Genomic DNA, 22,609 nt, shown 5'->3' with positions numbered 1-22,609 from the left:
TCTCTCCAGGCACAAAGGCAGGGCAGCGGGGTGGCAATGGAGTTTGGAGGGGGCAGTCCTTTATGTGGAGTGGACTGGTGTGACAGCGGGCGGCCAGGCCTCATGATGATTGCCCGCCCCAGGAGGTCCGGCATTGTGGTGTGGAGACAGAGGGGCTCACCTTCACAACTGCCCCTGCTGAGGCACAGCGGGGGGGCCCGCAAGCAGCCCACTCCAGCCACAGCATCGGCAGTCACACACACCGCACCGCAGCGCAGGCATGCGCCCACTCACACGTATTCACATGCAGACGTACATACACAGGTACCCACACATATGCACACATTCAATGGGTGCACAAAGAGACATGTTTATCCTGTACTTCACCTCCCTACTTACAGACATATGTATACTTAACCAACGAGTTGTCTGTACTCTCAACCCCTGTCATATGGCTCTCATCCACTTACTAATTACAGACAGGCACTTGACAAAGCAAAACATTTATGCAAATGCAGGTTTATCCAGTTCCCAGTGAAAGTACTGGTATACTAGCCTGACGATGTCATACTCATAATTCTAGTCAGAATATGAGTCTGATGCTGCTCCATTGAGCTGTGATTATAATAATAATAATAATAATACCTTTTATTTATATCGCGCTTTTTCAATGACCCAAAGCACACATGGGGCGTGTTTCAACAAACCAGGGGAAAAAATGCCTCTTCGCTCAATTGGATACCTAGAACCAATCAGAGCAACGTAGTATGACCATCTGATACATTAAACTTTTGCCGGATCCCGTAGGAAGGACGGCAAAAACAGCTTTTCGATCGACAAATGCCTTAATAGCGTTTCTCTGTTCCTCTTTCAAAATGAATGCGCTCTCAATATCTGTGAGCTATGCATGCTCACGTTATACTCATTAGCAGCGAGGCTAGCTAGCTACTTTGTGTTTCAATGGATTTTTGGTCTAAGCGTTAGCAATAACCTAACAATAATGGTCTCTAGAGCTTCAGTTAAGACCTACAATACTCTCCAACATTCGTGTTGCACATACACAACTAACCGAGTCAATGTAGACATAAAAAAGTCGTGGAGATAGCTTAAATCACATAAAATATGTCCCACTAACAGGCTCCCGAGACGCCGCCATCTTGGTACAATTTCAAATCTACCGCTAATTCAACTCAAGCGTTGGTTGGTCATCTGTCCATCATCGTATAAAGCCCGACCTGAAAATTTGATTGGTCCGGCAGAATCCTGCCTTCTGATAATCTCTCCCCAACAGCACAGAGCCAGACCGAACTTCCCAACCTCAAATTTTGTGGGCGGGGTTCAGTCTGGTATCCAGGCTACTGGTATACAGCTAGCTGCTCAAATCGTGAATTTTATTTATATTTTAATATATCATAATACAGATCCTGTCACACAAAGCTGAAATAATGTGTAATGATTGTACCTTAAAATAACAAGCTTCAAATACATTTTGGCACACAGGCATTTTGGCACACAAGGCGATTGGTATCTCTACTTTTCATGAGAAGCATTCCGTTTGCCTCAACTTGATCAGTTTGTTGACCCCTACCCCAAAAGCCGCGAAAACGTGTAAATGCTATCACCACGCGACGTCACACAGCACCAAATAGGGCCTTCCAAGTTGGCATACCTTTTTATCAGGAGACATCATACTTTTGTAAGGCTGGCTAAATATTGGAGACATATTTGAAAGATGGAGACAGTTAATAGCCCAGTAGAATTCTAAGACAGACACTGAGGGCTCATTTTCTCCTGAACAGGTAAGCACAGGTAAGCACAGGTAAGCACAGGTAAGCAAGCTAACCTCAACTAATTTATCACCGCTACTAGTGTAGGGATGCACTTTTTAAGTAATTGTAACATTTCAGTACTCGTATTCATACTCTGTGGGACATGTACAGCTGATTTATTAAGGCAACGAGTATTTGAGACACACAGCTGGTGAAGGGATCCCAAATAGAACTGGCTACACCGTCATGCTAACACTCGCTAATGTATTGCTAATGTATCAGTCAGATTTTATCCATGAGACTCATGGATGTTCAACATATGTCTCACGAACGTAACAATGAATCTCACGGATTTTCACTGCCAATAGCATAGAATAACAATTACAAGTCCATTGCACTGCAGTGCTGCCTATGTTTGTGTAGCAGTTTTAGGCTACTAGTCAACAAAGTTTCAATATTCAGGCAGCATCACTGAGCAACTTCTTATCTCAAGGTGAAACAGACCTGGTTAGGAAATGTCTCACAAATATAACAACATGTCTGCATGTGTGTGTACGTCTGAGCGGTAGGGATGGCTTAAAATCACTGGATTTCAGTCATGTTAATTTGACAGTTTGTCTTAATTTCCCTCGGGGTAAATAAAGTATCTATCTATCTATCCGGCTATTCAGGACCGGCACTCTCGCTTCTCTCTGTTGCGCTTCGGCTAGATCATCTGCCTCTTGCACCTCAAGGACCTGCACTCTCTCCTCCTCCTCCTCTCTCTAGCTCGTCCTCTCCACTCTCTGCCTCGTATCAGCAGCACCTGACCAAGCCTCTCTAGCTTCACTTGACACTGGTGAGGGCACTTCATAACTGAGATCTGCATTAGCCTGCAACAAGGAAGAAATAGATGTGAAATTATGTATAAGTTTTCTGTTGAATTGAGCAGTATGTTTTCATTATCAGGGCTTGGAATGAAGTAACTCCAACTCCAGTGTTTAGCATTTTTTTGGAGCAGTTGGCTTGTTTTTGTTATAACAGGCCTAGCTTTGGCTAACTACATAGACAGCCATGTAACACTGACGAGTATACAAAATCCATATGAGCAGGTTTTTAATTTGCGAACAATAGAAACACTTCAGACGGAAAGCTGACATAATTATAGTGTATACTTGTCATCACTTCCCATTGTCAAAGTTGATTGTTGAGCTCGTCTTGCACGTGTTGGTCCTCAACCTTGCAACTGAGGAGGGGGGAGACAACGCTCTCCAATATTTTGAAATTGGAATGCAGTATCGATTTTAAAATGCTTGCTTTCCGAGCTACATAATCCTCCTTTAATGTACTAACTAGGGATGCACCGATACTGATTCCAGTATCGGGTATAGGGTCGATACTTCGTTAAAATACTCGTACTCGTTTTGAATTACCGATACCAAAAACCGATACCCAGTGTTGCGTCTGAATGCCTGTGCTTTCTTCTCCTCTACTGTCTATGCCTGGCATGTGTGAGAGCGACGAAGTTGCATAGAGGCCGAGAGCGGTATTGCAGACAGATAGAGATTTTAGAAAAAATATAGCTGGCAACATATTGAAAAAAAGAACTGTTACTAGTTAAAAAAAATTGAAGCTGTGAACTAAGTTAAAAATTTTGAATTATGAACTTTGAACTGAACTAGTTCATTTAAAAAATTGTGAACTATGAACTGAACTTTCCCCAACACTGCCGATAACACTTTACAGTATTTCACTACATCAAACTGGTCACGCTATGCAGACACAAAATGTGATTTGGTGTCCTACCTGACCTACCACTCTATTCCCTACTAGAAAGTAGTTTATTTGCCGTCTTGTTTTGTCGTGTGTTGCACTTGCTTGATGTTTGACTGTGTTAGGAAAGTTTGACAGTGTCAAAGTAGGTATGTCAACAGATTTCGCTACATTTAGCCGTTAGCATCACGCTAGCTATTAGCAATTCCGTTGTGCTGCCTTAACAGTGATTTGGGCTCATTTTAAGATAAATGATGTCGACAGGAGTAAGGCACAGTGTAAGATTTGCACTGCTACGGTGTCGGGGGAGGGAAAGGAAAGTATTTCGTTTGACACAAGCAAATTGATTAAACATCTGACGACGCACCATAGTGCTAAGCACACAAAGTTCACTCATGCCAGTTGCGCAAGAGACCAAAGCAACCAATCTTTACTGACGTCTTGCCAAAGAAAAAAACGCGCACGCACACAGACAGAGAGAGAGAGAAGGGGAGGAAGAGAGACAGACATAGAGCCACATAGGTGATTGTTTGTGTACTTGAGCCAGAGACTCTCTTGATCCATTTGTAACTGAACTGTGCTCATGTGCTTATCCAGGAAAAGTTCTGTTCACTTTTTGTTAAGCAGACTGTGTTGTTAACTATGCAGCAAATTGAATTGCCTTTATCTGGTTATATTTACATTTTGTCTAATGTGATGATATTGACTCTTTTTTTGTTGTTGTTAAAACCAGAAAGCTCTGTTTATTTTTGGCTTGGGATAGCCTTCTGTTAATGTTGTACTATAGGCTTGACATAATCTGGAGAGGATAAAATAAAATCTTTCATGGAAACAAAATCTAGGAAGTATCGGTATCGGCAAGTACACAAATAAAAATACTCGTACTCGTATCGGTTTGTAAAAAAGTGGTATCGGTGCATCCCTACAACATTCTAAATGTCTTTCATATGTGTCTTAATGTAACTGTTATACACAAATCACAGTGTGTAAACAGATGTAATGTAACATCAAGCACCTGTGAATTACATAGATCATTTCCTGTGAAGTCCCCCTGTAGGATAGAGTGCACAGCATACATTATGCAGATATGTGTTCCATGTGCACGGCACCATAAATGGCACAGCCTATTATATCATATATCATACTTAAATATGTCTCACATACAACAAACAACAAACAAGGTTGACTTTCAGTCAGTTTTTATTGCTCAAGCGATTCACTGCAACACACACATGTTATATATGATAGGCGACGAAGGACACACACACACACACACACACACACACGCAGGCCTGAGGTCGCTGTGAAATCACTCTCTGCTTTTAACCCATTCCGGATCGTCCTTTCTCCAGGATCCTCCAGGAGCAGTGGGCAGCTTCTCAGTGCCCGGGGACCAAGTGAACTGTCCGTCTCGGTCAGGGACGGACAGGAGTGTTCTGTTCTTTTTGCATGTTTTTCTGTTGGGGTTCTTAGTGGAGGAAACGCCTTGCACATAGTACACAGTATGTTACACTGAGTGACTGAATTTCTGGGGTGTTGCTATGACATCCTGCTGAAGACTGCCTTTACTCAGTAAAAAGTTCTCTAGAGAAGGTTGGCCTCAGAATGCAATCATGTAGAGGCTGACATTTTCAAACGGTCAGAGGTCCTCTTCATGTGGCTAACTTCAGTGATGAAGCATCGTGTTCTCACAGGGATTCTGTAGTCCTTTGTTCTTGGCCTTTATTACTACTTGCTCTTGGTAATCGATGATTCTTTGCAGTTATGTTGCTCAATGCATTTCGGACATGTTCATTGCTGCAGAGAGAGGAGCTGTTTCAAACATGCAGCAGAAACTAAATGGGTTGTGAATCTGGTGGAGAATCACTGATGCCTCTCTAATTTGCTGCCCTTCTCTCGGCTCCCCTGCCTGAGCCCCCCCCCCCCCCCCCCCCCCCCACACACACACACACACACACACACACACACAAACAGATTGCTTTGGCCCTGTCCTTGAACTGGGGTGCCATGTGCATTGATCATGATGCTGAGCCGTGACTTTAATGGGTGGGATTGGTTTTGTTGATGTTTTTATCAATACTGAGTCGACCTCCTGCTGCATAAGCATGAGGTGCTGGGGGTTAGGGAAGAGGAGCGAGAGGAAGAGGAGAGGGAGGAAGAGGAGCTAGGTGTTAGGGAAGAAGTGTGGGAGGAAGAGGAGCGGGGGAAGAGGAGTTGGGTGTGGGAGGAAGGGGTGTGGGAGGAAGAGGAGTGGGGGGGAAGAGGAGTTGGCCGTTAGGGAAGAAGTGTGAGAGGAAGAGGAGTGGAGGAAGAGGAGCGGGGGGAAGAGGAGTTGGGTGTTAGGGAAGAAGTGTGAGAGGAAGAGGAGTGGAGGAAGAGGAGCGGGGGGAAGAGGAGTTGGGTGTTAGGGAAGAAGTGTGAGAGGAAGAGGAGCAGGGGAAGCTGGTTGTTAGGAAAGAGGAGCGGGGAAGGGCGAAGGGTTTCATTTTACAGTGTGTGAATGTGTGCACAAACCATATACTGTGGTCAGTGTGTACTTTGTGTGTGTGTCTATGTATGTGTGATGTGTGGGTTGTGTGATGTGTGATGTGTGTGTTTGTATGTGTGTATGCACAGGCATGCATGCCTGTGTGTTGAGAGTGGAACAGATGGCAGTAAAAAACAATATTGTGATGAACTTGGCCTTAGGCCTCATTTACCTCAGTGCAGTGGTTGTGTGGGTACAGAACCCTTTCATGTGAAGGATGCTGAAGTCCGGGGCCTGTTCTAGTTTATTTAGTCACTACGGCACTCAAAGGGAGCTCAGTGTCTGTTGTAGACTCCCTGCTGTGAAGAGGAATGCAAACTACAGCTACAAACACATTTAACATGGAGCCACTCTATGTTTGTGCATGTTGGACACCCTTTATTTCTGTTCATATAGTCCTTCCTTTCCTCTTGTTTATATAAAGCCGTAGGTCACTGATGATAAGCTATTGTTTCTGATAGGTGACTGCTTCACCTGCCATCCAAACCTCATTGGAGCAGGCCAAAGAATGATGTTACTGAATCAGGTCGATGGGGATGGAAGCTTTTGTTTGCATTTATTCTCATAAAATACAGACTGGTGATATGAACCAAAGCAGGTCTCTCTAAAAGAGGTTGTGGAGAGAGAAGCACAAAATGCTGCTTTTAAACAATGACTTGTTTCATCTTTAATGAATTTGTATTATTCACTCAAAACTCACATCTTATTCTGTGATCAATTGTAAATTCAGGTAGAGTTGCCAGGTACTTTGTTTTGGTTTTGTTGTTGGAAATCAGATTGCATAGTCATGAGTCATGTAGATTGTCCTTGAACTGAACCCCATGGAAACATTTCAGAGCGAAATTTGTGCATTTGTAAGAAATGTTAAAATGCTTGCATAAGTGTGACGCTTTTGAAAGCAGTCATAATCAAAAGGCCTCAGAGTGAGGATGAGGCAAATATAGAGGATGAAATGAAACCATTCATTCCAGTCACAGCTCCTCGTTATCCCCTGAGCGCCTCGTTATTCGCTGCGCACCTCATCTTTCCCTCAGTGTTTTGGATTGAAGCTGCACAGATATACACCAGCAGCCATACCGACTGATATTTATAAGCTTAACCATTCATGTTTTCCCCTTCTCCTATGTTTTCTGCTCTTCTCTTCCCTGCTCTTCTGTTCTTTTCTTTTCTTCCGTGCTCTTCTCTTCCCTTTTCTTCTCTTCTCTTCCCTGCTCTTCTCTTCCCTTTTCTTCTCTTCTTTCCTTTTTTCCTCTTCTCTGCTCTTTTCTTGCCTTCTCTTCTGCTCTATTCCCTACCTGACAGGGAGGGCCACAGCTGAGCAATCCCAAAACCCATCCTCCTTATAAACACTGACACCTGCATCAGCCACCTCTCCATGTCAACGTGGGTCTTGTGTGTCTAGGGGCAAATTGAAATGGGTCTGTTTCAGCTGTTTCAAAGCCAAGGTGTGGACAAGACCATCAAGTTTCATGCCTCTTCCTAGAAATCACATTGATTTATTTAGGAGTGTGTGACTTGAGGTGAATTGAGATCACCAGAGAAAATGAGAGTGTGCTGTCTGTTAGGTGAAAATTCACCCTAGTTAGTTCAGGGCTCCAGAGCTGCATGTAAGTACATTTATTAGCACAAGGTTGAAAGTGAAGGCAATGATAAACCTATCGCACAAGGTTTATATATCAGGGGCCGTATTCACAAAGCCTTTTATCTTACCACTAGGAGTGCTCCTAACTCGCGCTAAAACATTTTACGTAGGAGTAATTTCTTAAAAGTGATTCACAACGCCTCCGAGACCTACTCATACTAAGGATAATACCAACTCCTAAGCTTAAGATAAAAACTCCGTTGCTATGGATGACGTCAATTCTCATGCACGAGTTTAGAAGCGGTGCGCACGGTGATTGGTTGCTGACAGGCGCTCTCATTCAAAACTCAGTCCTAACATCCCCCTAACGATCCCACTAAATCAACAGAAAATAAGAGAATAACCTAGGCTTCAAATTAAGTCATATTAAATAGTTATGGACAGTGCACTTAGCAGAATGCACACGTATGATGACAAGTTTGTGCATCCAACGAGAATGACGCTTTGCACGTTAAGAGAAAGAGAAATTGCCGGAAAAAACACGGAAATTGCATGAAAGAAGTAATAATTAAAGCACCCTGCAAACTATGCGTGAGGCATGGGAGGACATATGTGTTAACATAAATGCTTCATTCCCTGCCGTGTGTCGCTCTGTCGATGACTGCGAGAAGCGGTGGTATGCGCTCCAGTCACAATGTAGGATGGAGATTGCGGAGTGGACTTTAAAAGAGTATTGTATTGTGTCACCAAAATAGGCCTCATGCGTATACTTTAGGGCTGTAACGATATTGGATCGAACCGAGAAATCGCGACACTCTGGGCCACGAACCTGAATCGCGATGCGAGGAGGCAGAACCGCGACATGCCCTCAGCGGTCACTTGATACAAAAAGTTTGGTTCGCTAGTAAAGGCGGCTGCTTGCTTCAGCGTTGGGGTTAATTGTTGCGCAAAATTTACTCAGTGCAGTTCATGCTCCCAAAGGTTGCGCGTGTTGTCATGAGCCTGCCATTTGCTTGGCAGATAGAAAGCTGTTACCCTAACAGAAAGTCTGAAGCTTGAAGTTCTTTTCAAACCTTTGCTTGGGTAGCACTGCTAAACTGAGCAGACATGCAGACTACATTTTAGTAATCTCATCACGTAACATTCGTTTTCTAAAAACAATCAGATAGTATTGCATGTTTTACTGTGGTAGAAAATACGTTAGCTTAATGCTAACGTATATGGGAAATCCTATAGAGACCGCGCTAGGTATTAGCATCAATTAATTCACGTTAATGTTTTTGTATGAGCTTGACATTTGCTCTGCAGATAGATAACAGGTTCCGAAGTTTGTTGAATGTTTTTCAACAGCATTGCTTTGAGTAATAAAAACCTCAATATTTGGTTATAAATTGTTTCTTCATTTTTTTTATAGCTCATACTTATTCTAATGTGAATTAGAAAATATATTTTAAAAATAGCGAGGTAAAAAAAAAAATATAATAATAATAATATCGGGGGGTGTATCGAACCGTGGGTCAAGAATCGTGATACGAATCGAATCGTGAGGTAGGTGTATCGTTACAGCCCTAGTATACTTGCATGTTGTAGTTCAACTGTGCTCCCGGTTGTGGATTGAGGAAGGGTGTCAAAAGCCATGTCTTGCATGGATAGCCACTGTCACCCAACAAGGCATCCAGCAGGTACATGGTGCCGCTCAAAAAGCTGGCGCAGACCGCTCTCCATTAAAATGCGCGAGTAGATCCAGGCCACTTCGCAACAATATCCATGATTGTGAAATTTGGATCAAACACTAACTGTGTATTAATTGAATGTACCTTTTTGCGGTTTACAAAGACGTCCTCATCTCTGGATGGAGCAATTATTTTAATGTGTGTTCCATCGATGGCACCCACGACACCGGGCATTCCTGCAATCGCCATGAAATTGACCTTGATCCTTTGAAGTAGGCGATTGTCCAAAGGGAACCGGATAAACTGTTGTACAATGTGTGGTCTACAGAGTGCGGTGATTGTTTGATGAATGAATCGGCTTACTGATGATTGCGATATTCTGAAGTCGTCTGTGTTGCAAAGTTGCATTTTCCCCCGTAGCCAAAAATCTTAATGTTATCAAACATTTAACTTCCGGACTGATTGGGTTGTTTCGGTTAGTTGGAGACGTGATTGCATCCCGCACTAATTCTAGTAAAATGTTGATGCCTTCACGGTTTAAACGATATCTTCTCAACAATTCAGAGTCGTTCATTGTCTCCAACACGTTACGTCTGGCTTCAGCCATTTTAAGACTTTTTGTGAATAGGTCTTTGTGACTTAGGAGTCCTCATGAGGAGTTTTAAGCTGTCCTAGACTTAGGTGCTACTTTTAGGGATAAAATATTTTGTGAATTGCTCTTAGTAAAAAAAAATAGGAGTCCGAAATTTAAGACTGACACGCCCATTATTTTTAGGAGTTTCTCCTGAATTCGCCACTTATGAGCTACTTTTAGCCCTAAGATTCTTTGTGAATACGGCCCCAGAAGTATAGCTTTCAGCAGGGATAACCACGTGATGGATTTCTCACGTCCGAGGCTCCCTGTCTTGCAAGGATGGCAGTTTTGCACAAGGTTGGAAGAAGCACAGTTCGACCTTCCTTATCGCCTCTGGTCTAAACATGCTCTTGTCCGTATGCAGACTAAGTGGCACCTAACAATCTTAGTTACACACACACCCACACACACACACCGAAAAGCCATTCTTCTTCTTTCATAAGCACATGATTCATACAAGGAATATATTAATACAAGGCACTTAATTCACATATTCCTAAATCATTAACAGTGTTTGGAAATAATCACTGTCTCTTATTTGAGCACCTCTGCTCTGGTTAAATAGACTCTCTGCTCCTTCATTCATAGCACTGAAGGAAGACCCTGTTTAACATGAGATGTTGTGCACCCATACCTATACTGAAGTCGGAGAGCTCTTCTGATGGTTCAGTCTCCATTCTCAGATGTCATCAGATGTCTGTAATGATAGTCTTGTGTTTTATCTTCAGTTTTATCACAAGCATGAGCCAGATTAACCATGATATTTACTTCTCAACTCTTTTGAACTGACATCACATGACAACAACTGGATTCTTAGCACTTACTGTGAAGTCTTCTGTGACAGTCAGTTTAGCTGAGGTCTGAATGATCCGGGTCTTTCCATGGAGCTCATTAGAGCAGTCAGAGGAGCTAAACATGAGTATGACAAGGTCGCGTAAGAGAGGTGAAGGTTTTCCCTCAAGACGATCAGGGGGATTGTGGTCGTGGAGCAGCCACACACACACACACACACACACACACAGACATAAACACACACACACAAAGATATACACAAAGACATAGACACACATGCACGCGCACACACACACACACACATACACATACACACACACACACAGACAGACAAACACACAGACAAACACACATGCACACACACACACAGACACACAGACATAAACACATGCACGCATGCACACAGACACACAGACATAAACACACACACACACACACACACACACACACACACACACACACACAGACAGACACTCACACATAAATGATTGTGCTTTGTAAGGTTTGCGGGTGCCATGGCAACCAGTACCCACCGTGCCATCCGAGACGCCTACGCTCCCCATCACCCACTGCTCGCTGCCCCCTGGCTCTGCGGAGCTCTGTGTGCCAATATTCGTTTCACCAAGCCGAGGGGTTGTCCTGAGGGGCTGGATCATTGAGGGCCCAAAGCATGGCAGACAGCCACTGACCAACTCCTCGCACGGTCATCTGATTCTCACTTTGTGAGCTTGTATACAATGTATGCAGACTTTGTGTGTGTGGTAGACAGACAGACAGACAGAAAGACACAGACACACACACACACACACACACACACACACACACACACACACACAACACATGAATTTGCACACAATTTTGTGTTGTCAGTAGTGAAGAGACCTGAAAATATTTGGCAGTGGCAGCTTGCCACTGGTGGGTGGGTTAAAATAACAGTTCTAGTGTTACATGGCCACTGTGTGCTTGAAACGTGTAATCATTCCCTGCATCAACCGCTTGTTCCAATTTGCCTGCAAATAATACTTCTGTTCATATTTCAAAAGCAAATGTGAGTTTGTGCATGTTAACAAGTCATACACAAACACTCACACATACCTATCTAACCCTTCATATATCTATGCAATTATTATACAGAAATACGTTGTGTTGACATCAGAATCATAGAGCTCTTTGCCGTTTTCCTGACTTTGTAGTCTCTAGGCGAGCTTGTGTCAGGCAACTCTAAAAGCAAGCAGATAAATGCACGAGCACCCCACAACAGCGAGCAGATACATGCACAAGCACCCCGCAAGAGCAGGTAGATAAGTGCACGAGCACCACGCAAGAGCGAGCAGATACGTGCACGAGCACCCCGCAAGAGCAAGCAGATAAGTGCCCGAGCACTCCGCAAGAGCGAGCAGATACGTGCACGAGCACCCTGCAGGAGCGAGCAGATACGTGCACGAGCACCCCACAAGAGCGGGCAGATACGTGCACGAGCACTAGGGCTGGGGGTAAACAATTATTTTCAAAACGATTAATCTGGCGATTATTTTATCGAATAGTCGACTAATCTAACGACTAATTGGACGATTAGTCTAACGATTATTTTTCTGTTGCTCGATTAAAACCATAATGTATCTCAAATAAATACCCCAAAAAATCTTAATAATATACTTTAATGAGCACCGTTTTGCACAGCAAAAGTCCAACAATGCATTTCATGTTTATCTAGAGTTCACAGTAAAAATGTTTGGTACTCAAATGAGCCCTATCACATTTGGATGTGGTGCTCATTAATTTAAATGTTTTCAGTGCTTATAAAAACATTCATTCATTGATGAGCACTGCGCACCACCTTATGTGCAGCCCTGTCCTGGACATTGCTTGGCTGCATTAGTTGACATTGGCGATCTAAGTGAATCATGATACATACTATAAGCTGGCCAACGTTAGTCTAATGTTATGTGTTTGACTCGTAAATGACCACAGCATGAGTTAGCTCTCTGTGCCGTTAGTTGGTGCTTGGTTGGCGTGTTCTGCAGCCGTAAGTTAACGTTTACTAAACTGACACAGCTGTCTAGCCGCTGCCGCTATAGTAGCTAGCTAACGTAACTACTAGCAACCAAGCACGAACAAACTGCACGGAGAGCTAAGAAGATAGTTAGCTAGCACCACCGAAGTGCGCAGAGCTCAAGCTACACAACACACTGAACAAACGTTAAATACGAGAGACAATAGGGTGCGTTTGAGAATGGAGATAGAAACGCACCCCATTGTCTCTCGTGAAGGCGACAATAAGTAACGTTGGTTACATTCATTTAACGTTTGTTCAGTGTGTTGTGTAGCTTGAGCTCTGCGCACTTCGGTGGTGCTAGCAAACTATCTTCTTAGCTCTCCGTGCAGTTTGTTCGTGCTTGGTTGCTAGTAGTTAACGTTAGCTAGCTACTAGTGTGTCAGTTTAGTTAACGTTAACTTACGGCTGCAGAACATGGCAACTAAAAATGAACAAACGGCACAGAGAGCTAAGTCATGGTGTTGGCCAGCTTATAGTATGTATCATGATTCACTACGTTAGATCGCCAATATCAACTAATGGCGCCAAGCAATTCCCTGGGTTTCTGCCCTCTCAGTCCTTGCGCAATGTTTGTTTCTGTTTGGGTCAACCACGTGTATGTGGCGAAGCGTCGACGTAAAAATATGGCGTTGACGTCATTTTGAAATCGACGCGTCGACGTCATCGACGAATCGCTACAGCACTAACGAGCACCCTGCAGGAGCGAGCAGATACGTGCACGAGCACCCCACAAGAACGGGCAAATACATGCAAGAGCACCCCGCAGGAGTGCGCAGATACATGCACGTGCACCACGCAACAGCGAGCAGATACGTGCACGAGCACCCCGCAGGAGCGAGCAGATACGTGCAAGAGCACCCCGCAAGAGCGAGCGGATACGTGCACGAACACCCCGCAAGAGCGAGCAGATACGTGCGCGAGCACCCCGCAAGAGCGAGCGGATACGTGCACGAGCACCCCGCAGGAGCGATCAGATACGTGCACAAGCACCCCACAACAGCGAGCAGATACGTGCACCCCGCAAGAGCGAGCGGATACGTGCACCAGCACCCCACAATAGCGTGCAGATACGTGCACGAGCACCCCGCAGAAAACGGCTCAGAGAGCCCACTCTCTCACCGCACCTCAATAAAGGACTATAAAGAGTCCATCCCCAGCGCCCTCCGTCTAGTCTGGGTCATATTGATTATTGGTGGTCCAGCTGCTTGTGAGGATGGGGCTTAAGGGCTGCTCCTCTCCTAAGCCCTCACAGCGAGCTCTAAATTAAATGCACTTAGAGACCCAGCACTCCTCCAAAGACAACAATTGTCAGGCTCAGAAATGAGAGCTGCAGGAGATCTGCGCTTTCTCTCTCGCTCCCTCCATCTCTCTCTCTCTCTCAATGGTTCTCTCTATCTGTCTGTCCATCAGCTGGAGAGGTGCCCTGAGTATGCTAGTCTGTCAGCCTAGCAGCTTGGCCACCCTGTCTCCAAACTCTGGTGACTTGCTGCTCTCTGATTGCAGTCCCCTGTTACATCCATCCCATATCCTTCGTTCCTCTCCTTCCAAGAGGGTGGATGCCACGAAAAACACACAGGCACACTACAAAAGCCCCCTCCCTCAAACACACATGAGCTACTCCTCCCCGCTAGTTGGAGGAAGCTGTTGTAGTGAACACAGTTGGGGAGGGAACAAAAACATGGAAAAACTTTTTGTGGGGCAATCGGAAAGTAATTATTTCGTCTTTGGAGAGGAGAGCTGTTATGTCAGCGCTCAGAGGCGCTGCTCCGGGAGTTATTCTGTCTGTTGTGGTGACTCAGTGTGCGATTACGCGGTTTAGTGCTGTTTCGCCTTCATATGTCGATGCTTCACAGCTTGCCAGGAGATGCTTGGCAGGCGTGCGTCCTGCATCCCAATAGCACCGGCGACGACAACCCAATGTAAACAGATATCTTCATGATACTAATTCGAAATCAGATGCCTCCCATTCCATAGTCATCAATAGTTGTTTATGAGCTTACTAGGCTCATCTTTAGTGTACCGCAGTATTGTGTGCCCACTGATGTAGTTGACTTGCCTCCAAATCCCCCTACTCCAGGAGCAGAAGCTAAGAGGAGGCGGCCTCTAGAGTCACGCTGACACCATTTCCATAGTTTGATAAACAAAATGTTGTCCTGCCAACTTGCATATTCAGTCAGTCAAAATTGTTACCATGTTGAATGGTTCAGCGGTCAGTGTGGCTCTGATAATTGGAGATCATATAATTTCCAATAGTTTCCAATTGGTTAAACTATTTAAAAAAACATGCCAATGCCAAGTATACGCACTGTGTACTAATAAGCTAAATTCTGCATTATGGGAACAATTGTTTAGCCACTTGTAGCGCCTCTCTAGCTTGGTGGAGCTTTTATGAGAGGTGGCTAACCCGAATTCTTAAAATAATTTAAGTGTGCCTTCTTATTTATGTAAAACTATGCTATGCAAATCAATACACACAACTGTTTAAAAAAACGAACTATTTACTCATTAAACCAATGCAATAATTCAGTAGTCATTTCAATTCACAGCACATTCAATACAGTACAACACATGGGCCCAACGAAAATAAAACAGCCGGCAACATGAAACAGTATACAGTTTACCCCAGTTCAACGTTGCAAGCCTGACCGTCGCTTGGGTTCGTTGAAGCCAAAAACAAAATGGCTGCTTCACCTTGAGGGCAAAATTAAAACGTTATATGGTACCTTGCATCAATGAGCCTGTGTGTGTAGCCACACACACAGCGGAGGAAAGGCGGCAGCAGGTGGAGACCAGTGGTGGAAGAAGTACTACAGTTTCTTACTTAAGTAAAAGTACAAGTAAACAGGCAAATGAAAGTAAAAGTAAAAGTAAAAGTACTACATCAACAATCCTACTTAAGTAAAAAGTAAAAAGTACTCACTTTTAAATTTACTTTTAAAGTAAAAGTAAAAGTACTCACGCAATGGGTTGTCTCAATGTCTAGGCTGTCCCATTTTGATAAAGAAATAGCGACTGGTAATAAATGCCTCTACAGATGTCACTACTAGTAATACTTATAAGCAACAACATTTGTTAATTGGAAAGGTTGGTGTACTTATTGGGCCTATTGTCTGTAATACTGTTCACACTCTATCTTACAATTCTGCAGATGACAAGTTATCTACCAGGGATTATTTGCAAAGTTAATACCATTAAGCCAAACCAATAAAAATATCTTTTAATCTTTTATTTAATTGTAAACGTGTAAAAAATGGAAGTATGAAACATGAAAAACAAATGGAGTTGTTAAACTGGTCAATGCAGAGTTTTATGCTGTATTGATTGCAGAAAAAAAAAAAAAAAAAACATATTGAGTAACCCAAGACTAGGCATTGCATGCCAGGCAATAACCAGTCAATACAAAAGGCAAATCTTCACGTTAGCTTGACATTGCTAAACTACCAGCTTTATCTTACCACTACGTTAAATAAATAATCAAGGTACAATCGTGTTATTTTGATGCTATTGCTGTATGTCAACATGTATTTTTGCTAGATAACAGTATAAAATCATGTCAGTAACTGCATATGATATGCAAAAGTCATTAACTTAGCATAGCAAGAACTCCGCATAATTTGACCTGTTTCTCCAAATTTGAAGGCGATTTTTTTTAGGTAGACAAGAAACGCACTGAAACCTCCACGGGTTATTCTTGGGGCCTCTGAACTTGAACATGTCCTCAAATGAGGCTGACTCTGAATCCATGCTGAAAAGTTGTTTGTTACAGTTTGTCGAATGTTTAAGCAAAACAGGCAAGGCTACCGTAATGCTGCTGCTGCTGCCAAATACACACTCTGCTGTCATTGGAGCTGATAGAGCCACCTGATTGGCTGAAACGTCCTAAAGCAACGCAATCCATATTTTTGTGTAGGCAACATTTTGGCAAAACTGTGTTCATGAAATGTAACGAATAACGACACATATTGTAGAAATGTAGCGGAGTAAAAGTATAGATAATAGCTGCAAAATGTAACGAAGTAAAAGTAAAAAGTATGCACTATTATTTTTACTTAAGTAAAGTACAGATACGTAAAAATGTAACGAAGTACAGTAACGAAGTAAAAATACTTCGTTACATTCCACCACTGGTGGAGACCAACCCAGGATCCAGATGACGAGAAGAGTCGACTATCGTCACCCGATGCAGAGTCAGACGATGGATGGCACGGTTCCACTGACTTAGCTACTGCAACGTTAGCTAGTCGCTAGCTTGTTAGCTTAGTCCCAGCCTGAAACTAGCCACTTGTCCAGCAGCTTAACTACTTATTTTAAACGGTTGAGTTATCCACTCAACTATCCAAAAGCAATAAGAGTCCTAGTCGAACTCCCTTAACTTTGCTTGGTGAATACTTTAAATAAATACTTATTTCTCCACAATACCGTTACAACCTTCTCTATCCACCTACTCACTCCACGCTATCCCATCACTCTCCCGTTTTCTTAACGTCTCCCTCTACTCCACCCACTTCCCTGTCCTTTGACCTCAGATGTAATTCGCTCATAATCAAACAGTACAGCAATAAAATACATTCACAAACATTTTCAGAAATGCATTACAAATCGAATAATAAACATTTTAAATGAATTACCTTTTAACCTTAATGCTATTTATTATATCATGAACTTATTTATTCTACCTTATACTATTTATAAAACTATTATATTTATACTATTTATGTAATTCAACAGGGTTACACACTGTTTTACAATTTTAATTGAAAATAATGTTTTGATTTGTTTAGGAATCCACTAAAGTCAGATACACTTTGGCTTTTTAAGGGAAATATCAGTATATAGTATGCTCACTGAACATTGCAAAGTGTTACATAAGCTAGTATGTTTTTCATGCCTGATACCTTTGGATGGGTCATATGATCATTACAATTATTGAAATAATTTCAAATGACACAAGTGAAAATCCTCTCTTCTCACCGTGGCACTCAAATGGAGTTGGACTCATGTGGGCCTTCAAGAGCTGGAGAAAAACTTGGATTCCCCCACCACAATGGTATGGTCCAGGCTCCCCCACAACAATGGTTGAATCCAACGAGAGCTAGTTGGACCGATTAAGCCCAAGTGGCAGGCCTATTTAAAAGGTTTCTCATTCCTTGAGAGGAGAGCATTGGATAAGCTTGAGAGGCCTGAGAAAGAGAAGGGGCTCTTTCCTGATGGTGAGGATAAGTGGAGCCTGTGTTTTAGCTGTGTGAACACAGTTTGTGCCTAGTGTTTTGGTGCCCTTTGGAGCACTTTGAGTGCATTTGTCTTTTTGATACATGTTTATTTATTTTTGTATTAATGTTTGGGGTCAATGCACGAGAATCTCCAAGTAAAATAAATACGAATATATTTTTATATGAGAGCCACCATCTCCCGAACAGTGATCTTCCTGACTTCACCAAAGAGTCCAGTCGCCCTCATCCCAAAACATGTGGTGGCTACCTTGGTCCCTCACAACTCTCAACAGATTTTCGTTGGGAATGCAGTGGTCAATGGTGGCAGACCAAAGACTAAAATCGATTCTTATTCGTGAAACTATACCTTTCCAAAAGAATACAACTACACTAAAATCAGTTCAAACAAGGATTTTGCCATTCAGAGCATTCAAGCCCCCCTCCTGTGGAATAATGTTCCTGATTCCATCTGAGAAGCGGACACCCTTTCCATATTTAAGATATTCCTCTTTAGTGCATCCCATAGTCATGAATAATGCATCAAAAACCCGAAACCTGTCTGAACATTTTTCGTAGTTCTTGTCAGCAGTGTTGTTGTGTTTAGCAGGAGTGGGCTACAGATAGCGCATGTTGTACTGTGAAGCAGTGCTCTTAGGTATCCCGGGTACAGCATGTGGTGCGTGTTGCGGCTGTCGCCAGGCAGTTTTGCACTGTTGTGTCTCCTGCCACCCTTGCTATCCTTGTATAACTAAAATTTGCATGCACCATGTCAGCCAACCATTCCCGAATCATAACTCTAAAATTTAGAGTCTAAATGCTAAACTATCAAAACTAAACATAAGCAAAATTTGCATACACGTTGGTGGGCAGTCTCCCCCTCCTTCTATATAATATTATGCTAATACTGGTACTGATAAAGTGGCCATACAGACCTACAGTTTTTTTACCTAAAATAATCTCAATCATTGCTTTGCCTGCAATGTAAATAGCCACCATCTACATCTACACACTGTATACCTCCTAAGCTCTTCTTCAAAACTTGAAGGCTCTCTCCTAACCTTATCCACTGTCAGTTTTGTATGTATCATGTATGCTGTGTATGCTAGCATGCTTATCCTGATAGGTGTATGAATTCATCTGCCATGTTTCTGATTGCCGCTCCCCTTGAATTGAATTGACAACTTGAATTCAGAGGCAAATATTAGAATAAACTCAATTTCTGGAGGAATTAATGTCTGAAACACCTTGTCCTGGCAGGCAGCCTGCTATATAACGGTACAGGTTATGAGGGCCATCTCTGCTGGCTCTTTAGATAGTAGGGCTTTCTAGTTTCGCTCCTTTTTAGAGGTACATTTGATTTAATCTTCCTCTACATATCAAGGATATTATACATTACTGACAGTTCAAATGAAATAAAAACCTTAATCACCATCTTTCATGTGCCTGCACCTCCTGTCCTCCTTCACCTCCTCTCTTCTGTGTAATCTTTCCTTCTGTCGTATCCTGGCTTGCACACCCTTTTGTCTTCTTCTCACATCTTTGTTTCATCCATTTATTATCCCCTCTCCCAGTTTTACACTTTCAGATGCTGGACCACTTCCTGATTCTGTTCTTTTATCCTTGTTATGTCTTACATTTACATTTAGTCATTTAGCAGACGCCTTTGTCCAAAGCAACGTACAAGGGAGAGAACAGTCAAGCTAAGAGCAATAAAACCTGGTGTAACTATAAAGACTGCTTTTTTTTTTTTTTTTTTTTCAAGAAATAGAAAACGACATAGAAACAAAAAATAAGTGTGGGACTGTCACTGCTTAAGTGCAAGTTAAGCCAAGGTGCCAGTTAGGAAGGGAGGTGCTCTCGAAGAGTTGGGTCTTCCAAGAGCTTCTTGAAGGTAGATAGGGACGCCCCTGCTCTGGTAGTGCTAGGCAGTTCGTTCCACCAACATGGAACTACAACTGAGAATAGTCTGGATTGCCGTGCTTACACAGGCGGCAGTGCCAGACGCTACTCGCTAGATGAGTGTAGCGTCCTCGGTGTAACATTTGCCCTTACAAGAGCATTTAGGTAGGTGGGAGCAGAACCAGCAGGCACTCTGTAGGCAAGCATAAGTGATTTGAACTTAATGCGAGCAGCTACCGGCAGCCAGTGGAACTCAAAGAGTAGCGGGGTGACATGTGGCCTGGTAGGTTGAACACTAGACGCGCCGCCGCGTTCTGGATCATCTGTAGTGGTTTCACCACGCAAGCCGGCAGGCCCGTTAGGAGGGCGTTGCAGTAGTCCAGGCGGGAACTCACCAAGGTTTGCACCAGCAGCTGGGTGGCATATAGGGTTAGGTACGGCCTGATTTTGCGGATGTTGTATAGCGCAAAGCGTCTTCTTTCTTGTATGCATTTGACCATAACAGGGGTAGCTGGATATGATACACTGGTATGCTGTGCAACTGAAGCACCAACCAAATTATTTTTTTATGGTACGTTATTGTTATGGTAAGTGGTGTTTGATGTCCTAAATTATTACAGTTAGCAAGTTACATTTACAGTTTGTAACAGTTACCTTTTAAATACATTGGCTCTAAAGTATGTCACTGTTTCTGGGAGCCATGCTGACTCCATAGCATTCACCCCCCCCTTAAGCAGACAGGTTTCTGTGGAAAGCTTTATTTCTGTTTGTATTGATGTGTTTGGAGAATAAAAGAGATTAATACATCCTGTCAGTCCTTCTCCATCAGCCATCAGGCAGGCCAGTTACACACTCGTTTATACTTCTTCTGTTCAAAGATGAAAAATTTACAAAACGCCTCAAATAAGTTTCGGCTGTCAACAGACTACTGATTAGAGCTAGAAAACAGTGTTACTTAAAAAACTGTCTTGTAGATCACTTTGCGTTGTCATCTACAGACCTCTCTTATTCTCTGCTACCTGTCAGCTGTTCTGTTCTCACAAAGCCCTGAACTAATACAATAAAATCCAATCCAATTATACAATAAAACACCTCTCTTCAGGATTTCTATTTTCCCCTAATTGGTGTCTGACAGTGCTCTGGTGTTGGTTATTACATTTAGGAGACTAGTGGTGATGGCATAGTCTAACAATATCAGGCCATTGTTGGAAGAGAATGGCTTACTAGATGGATTCCATATCTCTCAGAGATGTGGCTCTCTTAGTGTACTGACATTTCATGTGTTGAATTTTCCATGATGGAAATGACAAAGTCCATGTGTACAAAAGAACAGTGCAATACTTCTTAGTGCGCTGCTTTTGTTGGTGCAGTAGAGAGAGATAGAAATATATAGAAATACATTAAGAATCCAGAGCCAGCAAAAAAGCAAAAACAAGAGAAAATAGGGAAGGAGGGAGGGAGGGAGGGAGGGAGGGAGAGAATTGCCCTCATTGTCTCATTGCAAGAGCAGCGACGCGAGAGGCCTGTGAATGGGAAGTGACAAATGGAGCGCTATGCTTGACTCACTCCTCTCTCAGTCAGACACGGACAGAGCTACGGCATCCCTGCCCCCCCCCCCCCCCCCCCCCCCACTCCTCTCTCAGTCAGACACGGACAGAGCTACTGCACCCCCCCCCCCCTCACTCCTCTCTCAGTCAGACACAGACAGAGCTACTGCACCCCCCCCCTCACTCCTCTCTCAGTCAGACACAGACAGAGCTACGGCATCCCCCCCCACCACTCCTCTCTCAGTCAGACACAGACAGAGCTACGGCATCCCCCCCCCCCTCACTCCTCTCTCAGTCAGACACAGACAGAGCTCCGGCATCCCCCCCGCCCCCCCACCACTCCTCTCTCAGTCAGACACGGACAGAGCTACTGCACCCCCCCCCCCTCACTCCTCTCTCAGTCAGACACAGACAGAGCTCCGGAATCCCCCCCATCCCACCCCCTATGACTAGTTTTGTTATCACAAACAGCCAGCTCCTGATCGAGTTCCACAGTCCTCAAAGAGTCTATTCCTCTGTGTGTGTTTGGTTCACCTGATTTAAATGGGGCTCCGTTGATTTTCTCCACACTGGCTTTCACTTGGTTGTTTGCATTTATACCCGCTGTTTCTCTTATCGCACAGCAAGACATTGGAGCCACTGGAGGAAAACGTGCAAATCACACTGCTCCGTTTAAGTGTCCCAGGCAATGCCATCCTGTTCTTCAGATGGACCAGGCTGTTCAATTATGCATGCCAGAGAAGCTTCTTTCATTGTTTGAGGTGTAGTGAACATGTAGTGTGCTATTCTACCGTGAATTGTTCAGCTTAAAAGGAGTCATTCCACTAAGAACAAAGGGCTGTGTGCAAAGTGTTTCAGCTCAACAATAAGGGCAAAAGAGGGGGCATACATCCATGACATCAACACTAAATATCAGGCTGTCACCGCTCTACATTGTCAAGTCACCAGTGGAACGCGTGGCTGTGTCCTCAACTTAGTCTGTTTATTTAGTTTTATTTATTTACTCGCTAGACAGGGGAGTGAAGATGGTCCCAGCTGCTCATAGCCATGAGATATTAATGATTGGTTCAAAACTGTATTTAATACACAGAGTGACTGAATAAGCGTTGAGAGGAATTGGGTGGAGAAGGGAAAAGAGAGCGAGAGGGAAAGAGATGTAGAGAGTAATGTGAAGCAGGAGATTTGGGGT

The sequence above is a fragment of the Sprattus sprattus genome, assembly GCF_963457725.1.
Source record: "Sprattus sprattus genome assembly, chromosome: 6".
Lineage (NCBI taxonomy): Eukaryota > Metazoa > Chordata > Actinopteri > Clupeiformes > Clupeidae > Sprattus > Sprattus sprattus.
Note: the sequence above shows the minus strand (reverse complement) of the source record.